This window comes from Notamacropus eugenii, chromosome 2 (assembly GCF_028372415.1).
Source record: "Notamacropus eugenii isolate mMacEug1 chromosome 2, mMacEug1.pri_v2, whole genome shotgun sequence".
Taxonomy (NCBI): domain Eukaryota; kingdom Metazoa; phylum Chordata; class Mammalia; order Diprotodontia; family Macropodidae; genus Notamacropus; species Notamacropus eugenii.
The window spans coordinates 38,477,097-38,490,874 of NC_092873.1; the positions used below are offsets into that span (position 1 = coordinate 38,477,097).

General features: G+C 47.9%; 1 protein-coding gene across 7 annotated transcripts in view; it reads left to right on the forward strand.

Annotated features, from left to right (window-relative positions):
- Positions 1 to 13,778, forward strand: part of ABR (ABR activator of RhoGEF and GTPase) — a 289,390-nt gene that overhangs the window by 261,329 nt on the left and 14,283 nt on the right. Inside the window, exon 17 of one of the 7 annotated variants that reach the window (XR_011973884.1) lies at positions 8,472 to 8,533. The exons of the other annotated variants lie outside the window; for them this stretch is intronic. The gene's annotated coding sequence lies outside the window, so the exon portion shown is untranslated. The remainder of the gene's footprint in view (positions 1 to 8,471; positions 8,534 to 13,778) is intronic. 7 annotated transcript variants of the gene reach the window in all.

A 13,778-nucleotide genomic window follows, 5' to 3' on the forward strand; every position in this document is an offset into this window, starting at 1 on the left:
GAAATCCAGTCTCTTTTCCAAATGACAGATAATATAATGACTGTGTCATCCTGGACAAATCACTTAACCTCTTGATGGCCACAGGCAACTCTGAGTCTTAACTTGTCAGTGCAGGTCCCCGAGACAGATGGTGGAGAGAATTTCCTTACCTGGCAGTTCTCTGCATGGATGAAATCCAGGGCCAGTGTAATCCTATTTTGATGGATTCCTCCTCTCTTGGATATGAGTCGGTATTGAGCATGCTTTAGCTCATTCACCCTTCTTTATCTTTCATTCTGTATCCAGCTCCTGTCCATATAACAGCACCTGCCCTAGACACATGCACCGCTAGACAAACTTAATAATAACCTAGATTTCCATAGGACTTTAAGGTTCCCAAAGCACTTCCTGCAGAATCCCAATGGGGTAGGTAGGCAGTATGCCTCTTATTTCCCCCTTCTTACAGATGAACAAACTTGACTATTAAGGCTAATTAACTATTAATTGATAACTGTTGGCTAATGTCTGTGGGCACACCAAGACCATTTCCCTAACACTTGCCCCACATAGAAGAAAAAGCCTGTGCAGGGGGCCATAGATTTACACTTGGAGGGGAGCTGTGGTGGTCATCCTGTCCACCTGCCTCCCTGTATTTTATATCTGAAAACACTGAAGCCCAGAGAGTTTAAGTAGTTTGTTTAAGGTCACACAGGGAGTAAATGGCAGAACTGGAATTCCAAACCATATCTTATGACCCCGAAATCTAGCATCCTTTCCACAGTAACACTGCCTCTGCCTTATCAGTGTATTTCTATGTACACTGGGTGGCTGTATACATTTGGGAGGCTCCCAGATGCCCCCTCTTTCTTCTATATGTGTGATAATAGCAAACATTTAAGTAGCCCCTACTATGGGCCAGGTACAGCATGAAGCGCTCTACATTTGTCTCATTTGATCCTTACAACCACTCTGGGAGATAGGTGCTATTGTTAATCCATTTCACAGATGAGAAAACTGAAGCTCTGAAAGATTGTGGCAGCCAGTCAGCAGCAAGGATTGAGATAAACCCTCCTAGCCATATGGAAAAAGGGCTGCAGTGACTCCACTTGGCTCCAGAGGCCCAATCCAGGGTCAGTGGGTGAAAAATAACACAAGGCAGATTTTGGCTCAATATTAGAAAGACCTTTTGATGATTGGAACTATCCAAAAGTGGAAATGAGCCTCCTCAGGAGATAACGAATTCCTTGTCACTGTGAGCGGAGGCTCCGCCACCATTTGTCAGGGATGTTTGAAGACGATTCATGAATCAGATGGGATGATGCCTGATGATCTGAGTCTTTGTGAGTTTAAGAATTCCTTTTAATTTGAATGCCCTCACTAGAGAAGCGTGAAGTTGACATGTGAAAGGTCCCAGAGGAAGCCCACGCAGCCTCGTTCCCCTGGATAGGCCCACTTCTCCTCCGCCACATGGCAGCAGAGATTTTCTTGTCTGCAATCTTCCAGAAAAGGAGACTCTACTTTCCTTCAGCCAACAATCCCTTTTCTTTCAGACAGGTTTTCCTTAAGCCTTCATGATGGTAAACAGGGATCCCCAGCCAGTGCGTTGCATCAGAATCTATGAGTCGATCTCAGAGTCAGACCTGGGAGGTAAGCCTCCTGGTTGGGTCATTGCCCTAGGTCACTCTCTGCAAGGCTTGTCTTCCTTGCTGTTTCCACTGGAATTTGCCTTTCTTAATCAGGCACTTGAACTCAGTTCAACAAACACTTATTAAGCATCAATTGAATGTAAGGCACTGAGGATGCAGAAGTGACGAATGACATAGTCCTTTCCCTGCCCTCAAGGAGGAGGACTGTGATGTAGACACAGTAAGTTTTTCAGTCGTTTCTGTCCCATCCGACTTTGTGACCCATTTAGGGTTTTCTTGGCAAAGATCCTGGAGCGGTTTGCCATTTCCTTCTCCAGCTCATTTTACAGGTGAGGAAACATGCAAACACACACACACACACACACACACACACACACAGAGCTTTGGAGTGTGGCAGGGATTTCAGCAATGGCCTTCATGTATGTTAAGGTTCTTGAGAACTGAATTTGCTAACCAAGATGGAGGAGTAGGGCTCTGGGGGAGGCATCCAGACCTTAGAGCAGTGGAATGAGCTGAAGTGAGTGGGCCCATCCAGCCAAGTGCTGGGGGAAAAGCCGGTCCCACCCAGCAAGGATGCTTCTGTGGGCACTGCTGTGGTATGATGTGGAGGTGGGGGCCCTACCTTGGTGGTCAGAAGGAGGAAACAACACCTCTGGTTTGAAAAACAAAGCAGTTCTCCTCCCTGACCAAATACCGCAAAAACCCTGGCTTTATCAGCTTTGCTACTGAGCTGGGAGGTTCCCCAGAGGAGCAGGGCATGGATTTCCCCCCCATCCCCAAACAGATTTAGGGGGGCAGGAAGGGAGACCCTGCCGATCCATCTGCTCCAAAATGCCCCCAGGCTGTCCCCTTGCCCCCTCAGCCAGTGTCCAATTCCTGTGTTCACCTTCTTTCATCTGCAAGCAGTTGCCTGTTGTGTTCCAGGCACAGAGGTACCATGATCTTGACCTCTCCCAGTAGTGAGGTCTCCTCTGCTGCACCACCACCCCAGCTACTTGAGCCTTGCCTTCTAAGGTTTCCTTCCTTCTATTCTGTGTGCATCTTGTATACACTTAATTGTGTGTTCTGTCTCCCCGTTGGACCATAAGCTTCTTAAGGGCAGGGATTGTCTTTTGCCTCTTTTTGTTTCTCTAGTGGTTAGCACAGAGCCTGACACATAGTAATTAATCAGTGCTTGTTGTATAATTAATTCACCCTGTGATCATGGGCAGGTCATTTCACATTTCAAGGCCTTCCTTAGTTTCCCCTTCTGTAAAATGAAAAGGTTGAAACAGATGCTCTCTACAGCTCTCCCACCGTTGACCATAGCCCGAATTGTTAGTGTAAGTTTCTCTAACTTCTATGCCGAGGTCCAGCCTGGTAAACACGCTTTGATTGAATGAATGCCCGTTGTATGATCACCAGTCTGCACAGAGTGAATTAATTAGTCAAGAAGCATCTATTAATTACTATGTGATAGGCACTATGCTAAGTACTAGAGAAGGGGCTGGATAAATGGGGAGCTGCTGTTTTCATCTGGAAGGTGAGGCCTCAGGCTGCCCTGGAACTTTTTGCTGGGTCTTCATCCAGGTCATGAGCATGAATTGTGGGAGTCCCCGAGGTTCTGTCCTGGGCTCACTCCTTCCATGATCTGTCTCATCCACCCCTGTGGGTTCAGTTGTCCTGAGATCTGTGCGTCCAACACCAGGCCCTTTGCTGAGCTCCAGGACATCTCGAAATGAATAATTGTAGGCATCTCAGTTCAGTAATTTCTCCCCACCCCCAACCAATTTCCCTATTACTTCCTCTAGCCACCCTCAGCCTTCATCCTCAGCTTCTCACTCAAATTCACTCCACATACTTCATCTGTTGCTAGATTTTGTTTGTCCCTTCATAACATCTCTTATAAAGGGCCCTATCTGTCTCCTCACGCAGCCATGGCCCCAGTTCAGGCCCTTATCATCTCACACCTGGACAACAGCAATGGCCTCACTGCCTCCATCCCCTCCCCACACCAATCTATCCTTTACTCAAAGTAATTTCCCAGAAGCTTCAATTCCAATTATTATCTCCAAGTTCAAATTTAAAATTCTCAGTCGTTAAAAGCTCTCTGCCAACCTGACCCCTTCCTGCCTTCCTTGCCTTCTTACCCTCTTGGGTGACCACTTGGGAGGTAAAGAGAACAGATGAGCTTTGTGCCCAGACCCTAGAGTCAGTGCACGTCCTGCTGTCCATGACCTGAATCCCCAGCCAGATTATAAGACCCATGAGGATAGGTCCAATACCCTTCTCTCTCTTCCTATCCCTAGATCCAATTCATGGGGTTTTGCATATGCTTATTTTATTTTGTATTTGTATCCTTAGCACCTGGCAAAGATAGGCACTTAACAAATGAGCCAGCTCTTGGATGATGCTGGCAATCTGTGGTGTGGCTGGTTCAGCAGCATCAGGGACATTGAGGTGGACATGCAGCGATGATGCCTGTGTGCTATGGCCAGTGCATTGCTTGATCCAGGGCAGGACAGATGGGGTAGCAGCTTCTGGAGAAAGCATTAGTTGTTCGAGGAGCTGCCTTCTTGGGGCAGAGGGTCACCTATGTGGAGAGAGCTCTCAGGGCAGAGCAGCCATGCCTTCGCTCCTCCTCTGGCCAGTGGTGAGGAGCCTGAGCTGACTCAGAACATATAGTCTGTGCGGGGCAGGGGAGAGCTAACTGTTGGAAGGGTTTCTCAAACTCTTTCCAAACTGCTGAGCTCTAAGACCAAGGATGGAAAGGGTCTTTGCCGCCAACAGGGCACAGGGCCCTTGCTTAATAGCTTTCCAAGAAATTTGGCCTTGTCTTTTAAACTAACTTCAAGTTTCCGTGTCAGGACCCCTTCCCTTGGATTTGACCTCCAATGCTGTCTCCTGACCTTCAGAAAACAGGCAGCTGAGCCAGCGAAGGTCAGACCAGGCCTTCTCCCTGGGGATTTCCTTAGAGAATAATGTGACCATATACGTACTTCCTGGATACAGTGATGCCTTGCACGTTTTCTTCTGAGATGCCAGTTCCTTCTGCCCTGCATGAACCCCCTTCTTGCCCTCTGACATAATTATAGGATCATAGATTTAGAGCTGGAAGGGACCCCATCATTTTACAGAGAAAGAAACTGAGGCAAGGAGAAGTAAGCCTCCCAGGCTCACACAGCTAGTAAGTATCGGAGGTAGATTCCAGGCCCAGCACCCCATCCTCTCCACCACATGATCTCTTGGCATTGAATTTTGATAGACTGTTCCCAGGTAGTTGGCATGGGCCCTGGCCACAGAGCAGAGCCTTGGAGTTGTTTGGAGGTGAAGGGGGTAACAGCCGTGTGGCAGTCAGCACTGGTGAATGGCTGTACTCAAAAGAGATAGGTTAACTTCAGGGTCATGCCGAGGTTTATGGGACCCCAAATGCAGTCCCAGGCCCCCACCTCTACAGTGCCAGCTTTGCCACCAGCAGCTCTGACAGAACCTGAAACATTTGCTCTTTCTCTCTCTCATTAGTTTATTGGGTCAGGGGGAGTAGGGAGGCTTGGAAAATGATGATTGGGAAGCAAGCATGCTGCCTCCACACTGAGCAGAAGGAAGGGTTAAAAACCAGAAGGGAACAGGGCTTAGCTGGAGGAATGTGAAGTGTGCTGGGGAGAGCAGGTAGGCGGTGCTGATGGGGGGCTAACCTGGATTTAATAAAGGCTGCATTCAGAGCCCAGCTAAACCCCTTCCATATGTGCAACTCAGGCACTTCAAAGTTCTGTTTAGGTGGGAGGGAGGAGGAAAGCTGGGAGAAGGAGCGGGGGGGCAGGCATAAGCCAGGGCTGTTTAGAATGGAGTTCCAGAGGGATCCAGCATTGGGTGTGCATTGAAAAGAGAGAGAGAGAGAGAGAGAGAGAGAGAGAGAGAGAGAGAGAGAGAGAGAGAGAGAGAGAGAGAGAGAGAGAGAGAGAGAGAGTGTGTGTGTGTGTGTGTGTGTGTGTGTGTGTGTGTGTGTGTGTGTGTGTGTGTGTGTGTGTGTGTGTGTGTGTAAGGGAAGGCACAGGGCAGGATGGACAAACCCTTAATCTCTGTGGAGAGAGACAGAGGAAGCCTGGAAAGGCTCTGGTGATATTGTGGGTGCCAGCCTGGTTCTGGGTTAGACCTGGGGGCAGTGGGAGGGCATGTGTTCTGGCCCTTGTCCTGACATGGGAAGCCTTGGAACAGCTCCCAACAGCCCCTCTTCCCTCTCCTTCCCACCCCCCCACCCCAAGCCAGCAGCCACGTTGCTGGAGCACTCTGGCACCTCTGCCCAAGGGAGGCAGGCAGGCTCCTGATGCATTCATCTGTCTCTCTTGCCAGCCCTTTCATGCTTCTCAAGCCTGTGGTCTCCCCCAATGATAGACTGGCCCTGGCATAGCAGAGTTAGCATGACCTCAGCTGGGTATGTGCCTGTCAATGTTTCTTTCTTTCTTTCTTTCTTTTTTTTTTTTGCAAGGGTTGGAGAAGAGGGGGAAGCACCGGGATAGGAATAACTCAGGCCTGGAATCATACAGTCCAAGATGGGGTAGCCTGTGAATCTTAGGATTCAAGCTGCCTCCTCAACACAGGCCTTTTAAAACTGCCAGAAGTGACATGCTGGCTCACCCCTTTCATCCACATAACTCTGACAGTGGCATTGAAGGAGGTTCAGAGAAGAGAGACCATGGATTTGCTATCTGCAGGTCTGAGTTTGAATCCCAGCTCAGCTGCTTACCACCGTGAGACCCTGAGCCAGTCATTTATCCTCTGGGCCTCGGTTTCCTCCTTTGTAAAATTAGCTGGACTAGATGGCTCCTTCTAGTACTTCACCTGTGATCCTGTTTGGCCTTATGTTGGCCATTTCTCACATCCTCCCCATTAGGGCATTTTGTTGTTCAGTCATGTCCAAGTCTTCATGATCCTCTTGGGGGTTTTCTTGGCAAAGATCCTGGAGTGGCTCACCATTTCCTTCTCCAACTCATTTGACGGATGAGGAAACTGAGGCAATCTGGATTAAGTGACTTGCCCAGGGTCACACAGCTAATATCTGAATCCAGATTTGAACTCAGGAAGATGAGTCTTCCTGACTCCAGGTCCTGCACTCTATCCATTTTGCCACCTAGCTTCCCCTCAATTATCATTCTCAGTCAGTACTCATAATTATTTTATCTTAAGTGTTTCTCAAATCTCTTTATGTTTCTTCTATTACTTCTTGGGGTACAAGTTCCATGAGTCTTACACTCAGTAAAATTTTTCCATTAGGCTTCAAGGAACATTTGAGTTTCCCCTATCCTGGGCCCAGATTCAGCCCTTAAGTAGGGAGCCTTTCCAGACTCACAGAACTACTGTGCCTGGGCCTTGGGGCTCAGAAGGACAAAGACAGGGCATTCCCTGAGATGAAATAGGGACCAGGAAGTGGGTCTCCTATAGTAAGGAGCTTTTGCTGTTTTCCTGGATGTATGACCTTGGACAAGTCACCTCCCTGGCCTCAGTTTCCTTCTCTGTAAAAGTCTCTAAAGGTCCCTTCCATTTCTGGCTTGCTTTGATGATGCCCTGTGGTACAAGATGAAGGACTTTGCGCACTGCCCACATTAACAGACCAGCTGGCTAATGGTTGCAGCTGAGCAAAGACACCCGAAGCTTAGACTGACCTTGAGCTATCAAAGCTAGTCACCCAAGAGGCTTCTTCCCCCGCCCCGTTGAGCAGAGTCTATCCACGGATAGATAGAAGGGTTTGGAGGGTAATGGGGAGGACGGGCAGGGCAGGTAGCTTACTACCTCAAAAGATCATAGATTTGGAGCTGTAAGGGGCCTTGAGGCCGTCTTCCTCATTTTGCAGAGGAAGAAAATGAGGCTCAGAGACTCAGAGAGTCACATGACTCTAAATGGTGGAGCCTCTGATTCCAAACTCCAGGGTTCACCTCACCCCCACCCCAATCCAAGCAACTTGTGTCTCTGGTGGTGGTTGTATATGTCTGTGGAGGGGGGGCGTCACTATGTACATATGTATAGTTGATCCTTTCTCCTGCCCCCACCCTACGGTGGCATCCTGCCTCAACTTTTAGAGTATGTGATCCCTGAGGGCAGGCAGCATGCACTCATGTTTATCTTTGTCCTCACTGCCAGCTTTATAAATACTGCTAATTAATCCCCTTTCTCCCAGGAGCCGACAAGGTCCTGGGCAGGATGTTTTCTGGACAACCTCTTTAGGACTTTGGCTCAGGGTTACCTGTCAGCCTTTGGTCAGGGTAACCCATTTCAAATGGGCCCCATTCCCAGGCTCCTGGAATGCAGCAAAGGCCTCTCTTAAAAAACAGTCTCTCTGAATGGTATACACAATTACAACAGTAACGTAAGTGAAAATAGCATGGTACAGTGGGAGGAACACTGACATTGTAGTCCTAGGGCCTAGATTCAAATCTCAATTTTGTCACTTGCCCCAGCTAGCAAGCTGCCCCTTTGTCACTTGTCAGAGCTATGAAGCTGTGTCCTTTCTTTTCTCCAGGCCTCAGTTTCCTCATCTGCAGAATGAGCTCTACAGTCCTCTGTCCTTCAACATTTATGTTTAATATTCTCAGTTTGCTTATCTGCAGAATGACAGGGTTGTGCTAGCCAGCTAGGAAGGTCCCTTCCCTGCTCCAAACTTATGATCCTATGAACCATTCATCCTTCACAGCCCTCTTAGGGGCTTCCTTTATTCATAAACAGCTGTACAGAGGTGACCACAGGAACAGAGACTGGCCAGGGTGAAGGGTTTAAGAAAAGAAGGAAGGATCAAGGCATACCCCTCTGTGCAAATCAACCTCAGAGGTGGATGGGGCTTCAAGGGCCTTCTAGTCCAATCTCCTCATTTTACAGATGTGGAAAGTGAGGCCCGGAGCACTGAAGGAACTCTCCTCAGGTCACACAGGTGCCAAGAGGTAAGATCTGAAACTTCCCAGAAGCCACAAAGGTCCCCAGACCTCAGAGCCCCTGCTCTTACCACTGTGCATACATCTCATCAATAAATGAGCGTTTATTAAATGCTTACTGCATACAACCCATATTTACTTTAGGATCATAGCCCTCAGTTTAGAGCTGGAAAGGATCTCTGGGGCCAATCCCATTTTACAGGTGAGGAAACTGAGACCCAGAGAAATAAAATTATTTGCCCAGGGTCAGATCTCTCAAACCACCTCCATCCTTCCTACTGTGCTCTTCCTACTGCATCATGCTGACTTTATAAGACGTGACGCCATCAGCGCTAACTCAGATGCTCGCCTCTAGAGACTAGGTCGTGGTGCTTGTCATTGGTTCCTGGCAGAAGCTTCATATCCTAGACAAGCAGGCTGAAAGACTGCAGCTGAGATATAGTTGGGATCTGCTGTGGGTGGAGGACTTCCAGGAGAGAGCAGAGAGAAAGAAATGCCACTGGAGTGGAAAGCAAGGGAAGAATGGTGAACCAAGGCAGGACCCCTCCAAGCGAAGCTGCTGATGGCTCTTTCTGACCTGAGCTGAGATGAAAAGCCACAGCCACCCAAACCTGCAAGGCTGAGGATAAGGGCTGAAGGGAGGCTCTGCGGGAGGGACCACCTAATTCTGGGGAGAAGGGAAGTGGTCTCCCGTCTTCATCTTCCCCTTTTCTCCGAGTCCTCTTCCCATTTATAATATGAAACCAGAACACAGAAGGACCCTTCTGCCCGTTCTTGCCTTCATTAACTCAAATATGTCAGGTTAGGGAGGGACCAACTCAACAGGGAGATATAGGCATCCATGCTCAGCCCTTCTGGAAGTCACTTTGGACAGCCTTTGTCTGACTTATTTTAATTTTAGTAATGCCTTTTTAAAACACTGCTGTCATTTCTCAACATCTTCCTTTCCTTCCTGCCCTCCATTAAATTAATTAAACAGTCTTGCTTGCAGTAGTTAGTAGCAAGTTACAGAGCTGGGATTTGAACTCAGAGCTTCCAACACTCCAGTGCTTTTCCCAGAAGGAAAAGGATTCCCAGAAAGAACATGAATTCCTTCCCTTTGGGACCCTTTAACTAGGCTGGCCTGAAAGGGATAGGAAATTTACAGGGAACAGAAGTTCCCAGTTTTATATATAAAATGTTCCAAAAAGCCCTTTGGAACACCCTTTTTAATACTATGGAAACAACACCATCTAACATATAGAGGGCTGGCCTGGAATCTGGCAAAAGAACTAAAGGGAGAGGGAGGGAGGGAGGGAAGGAAGGAAGAGGAGGAAGGAATGAAGAAAATTGGCTGGAAAGCTTTTGAGGTGCTCTTTCTTCTCTCCTGGATTGTGTTAGCCACCTACGTTCTCTAGGCCTCAGTTTCCTATTTTAAGAAATGAGAAAGCTGTTCTCAGTGTTCCTAAAGGTCCCTTCCAGCCCTAACATGATGAGTACTATGACCCTGAAGGTTTGTCTCACCCAGCTGTCCTATCTGTGAATCCATGACCGTAAAGAAAAAAAAGGAGAAAAGAGAGTGTGTGTGGGTGTGTGGTGTGTGTCTGTGTCTGTGTCTGTGTCTGTGTGTGCTCAAGCCACCCCTAGTTCACTCCCCAGTGGTTTCTCACCCTTGTATGTTATAAGCCGGCCATCTTCAGGGGTGCTGCCCCCAGCTCTGGTCTCAGTTCTGTCCTGTACTGACTTGCTGTCTGTGCTCCAACATCTTTTCACAGCTGGGGCTCCGTCTCCTGCCTTCCGTGGAAGCCTCCCCCTTCCCCCAGATAGTCCTCTCCTTCCTCCCCTCAACACAGGTCGGTCTCACTTCTTTGTAATTGGTTGGGTGGGAAGTCACCACAAGGCCTGTAGATTCAAAGCCCTTTGAGGCCATCAAGTCTGGCCTCCTCATTTTATAGAGGTAAACTGAGAATGAAAGCTGTGAAGTGACTTGCTTAAGGTCACACAGCAGACAAAGGCAAGACTTGGACCCTGTTATGATTATAAATGCAGCTTGCCCTCCATAGTGTCCTCTCCACTCTCCCATTAATAAAGTTTTCTTTTTTCAATTAAAAATTAATTTTCTCTCCCTGCCTCCCCTTTATTGAAAAGAGAACAAAGCAAACCCCTCCTCATGTGCCTATTCAAGCTAACCCAGTTCCCTCATTGACGACGTCCGCACCTAAAGAATTCCATTCTGCAGATGGCACATGTGCATTCCCTTCTCTGCTATCCTCTGTTAGAAGTCATCCTTCATCACAGGGCCTGTATAAGGCTGGCTGGCCACCGCCAAGGTCAGCTCTCAAGTCCTTCAGAATTGAAGCAGGGTTTCATGTCTGCGTCATGAAGGTCAGTCAGAGGCACTGGGGATGAGGGGCCAGCTGAGGCAGGTCAGCTGTCTTCAGGTGGCTGTCTTGTGGAGAGGGGGTCAGCTTGTCATGTTTGACCCTGGGGGCAGAACCCGAGGTGGTGTAACCTGGTACTCCTTATACATGTTTGTGTATAGAGTGTGCAGGTTTGATTTTTGTGTGTGTAACCCAGCACTTGGTGTGTGGTGGGTGCCTGTAAATGTCTCTGGATGAATCAAGTCTAGGTTTGATGTCAGGAAAACCTTCCAGAGAGGATGTCCCCTGAGGCAGTTGGGCAGCTTTGGTCGGGAGAGGAAGGGGACTGGCTGGGTCTCTGCAGGAGGACTTCAAGCAGAGGCTGAGTGGGTTCCAGAAGGGGCAGCCTCTCCTGTGTGGGCTGAACCAGATGTCCTTGGAGGTCCGGCTTGTTTTCTGATTCTGACCACCTCATATTTTCTCCCACCCTTAGTTTTGTTCGGCAGGCTGTGTCTAGGATGCTCTCAGGTGGCTCCCACCCAGGTACCAAGCTGTGTGGGGGGCTGAGGAAGGTGCTGCGGCAGAGAGGGCCCCTGCCAAGCATCCAGTCCCCTCCTGACATCCTTGCACCCTCCACCCCACCCCTAGACCACTAATCTAATCAGGAAATAGCAGAGCGCACATTTCCCAGGGGTTATAAATAGCCACAGCAATTCAGGAGACATAATTTCACTGGAAAATGTGCCCCCATCCTTCTCCATGCCTTCCCCTCCTCCTCTCTCTGTATTAAAATGAGATCCTGAAATAGCCTTAATTTATGGAAGTTGCTCTGCTCCCCAGAGACAGAGCTGGCATTGTAGAGGGCAGAGAGGGACCTGGTGCCCCTCTGACGGAATGGGGGGAAGGGGAGATTTGAATGGCCAGTCAGCCACCTAGTATTAGACAGACCCTGTTCTAGGCACTGGAGGAGTGGAGTTGGGGGACAGAGGAAGAAGATGCCGTGACTGCCGTAGGAAGCATCCATCAGACAGTACATGACTGAGTCCTGAAGATTGTCTAGACCCCAGTGGGAGTGGGTGGGTGGGTGGTGAAGAGATCTTCATCTAAGCTGGAACAGTTGGGGCAGCATTCATTGATGCATAAGATTAAGGGGGAGGAACTGGACTTGAAACACTAGGGATCACTTTCCCCCTAACCACTGAGGTCAGCTCTCAAGTCCTTCCCCCTAACAGTGCAAGTTGGCACCTTATTGTCAGCTCCTGGTCATAAGGAGCAGCCTAGAGCACTGGGATGTGACTTGCGTAAGGTTCTATATAGCTAGTAGGTGTCAAAGGTGAGACCTGAACCCAGGTCTTCTTAGCTTTGAGGTCAGCTCATTGTCCGCCATCACGAAAGCACAGTGTGACAAAAAGAATGCCGTATTTGGAGCGAGGAGAATCCCTGCTCTACGTGACCCTGGACAAATCACTCAACTTTTCTCGGCCTCTATTGGCTCATCTGCAAAATGGGAAGTCTGGGTTCGGATGTCTTCTGAGGCCCCTTCCAGCTCCTATTCAGTGAACTGAACCTTGGGGTAGAGGGCATCAGAAGCTGCTCTTTCCTACCATTCAAGGACCTCCTCTCTCCTCCCCAAGAAACTCAGGGGGTCTTCTTGGGTTCCGGGGTGGGTGTTCCCTGTCTTCCTCTGCTGTGTCTGCCAGCAGCAACCTATTCCTGGAGGTGGCCTCCCCCCGAGGCCCTTGGGGTTTCCCTCCTATTCCTTAGGGTATCAGGTGACTTGTGTCACTATAACTTTGGACTGTCCCATGAACCTCAGTTTCGTCAGCTATAAAATGGGATTGATATTCCTATATTTATTGGGAAAGCTTCTAGTGCCCCTCCATTATGTATAATAATTGCTTTTGGTTTTTAAAGAGTTATGATATTTAAAAAGATTCCTTTTATGCCCAGTTTGTAGGATTTTGTTTTTTAGCATAAATGAGTTTTATACTTTGTCAAAGGCATTTTCTTTGTCTAATGAGATGATTGTGTAGTTTTGGATGTTTGTTTTTTAAAAGCTATGATGTTCATGGTTTTCCTAGTGTTAAACCAGTCTTGCCTCCCTGGTATAAATCTACTTCAGTCAGAATTTCTTGGATAGTCTGTTTGACAGGATTTCATTTAAAAGTATATCCATTAATAATATTGATCTATAGTTCTCTTTTTTTGTTTTATCCTCCCCTGGTTTAAGTATTAGGATTCTGTTTGTCTCATAAAAGGGAGTTTGGTAGAGTGCTTCTTCCCTCAGGTATGGAGAATAATTTCTGTAAACACATTGAGAAAGAAAGCACTCTAAAAGTTACACTTAATTCCCCTGTAAATTCTTCCATACCAGATTTTTCCCTCCTTTTCGTAGTTCCTTTACAGCTAGGCCTCTTTCCTTTTCTAAAACTGAGTTATTTAATATCTCTATGTGATATTGTGTTACAACATTCCATCTCCCATTTCCACACCTTTGCACAGAGATACCAGAGACTCATACCTGGAACACCATCTCTCCTCACTGTTAGCACCCTTAGTTTCCTTTAAAGTTCAGCACAGGTTCTATCTCCTACATAAGGCCTTTCCCAATTCTCTCAGATACTAGTGCCTCTCCCATCCCCCCAATTATTTTGCATTTCTTTGGGATTCCCTTCTATTTTTCATTGTAGGTATCTTGTATGTATATAGTTGTATGTTATCTGCCAGGAGTCAGATTTTTGCCTATCTTTATACTCCATAGTGCCTGGCACTTCCAGTGAGTGCTTAGTTTATGCTTCTATCTGTACCTGTTGTTTCCCCACTGGAAGGTAAACTCTGAAGGCAGAAACTGTTTTCCATGTATCCTCAGCACCAGCCTGGTTCTTGGCTTGTGGTTTAATCAGTTCTCCCTGCCT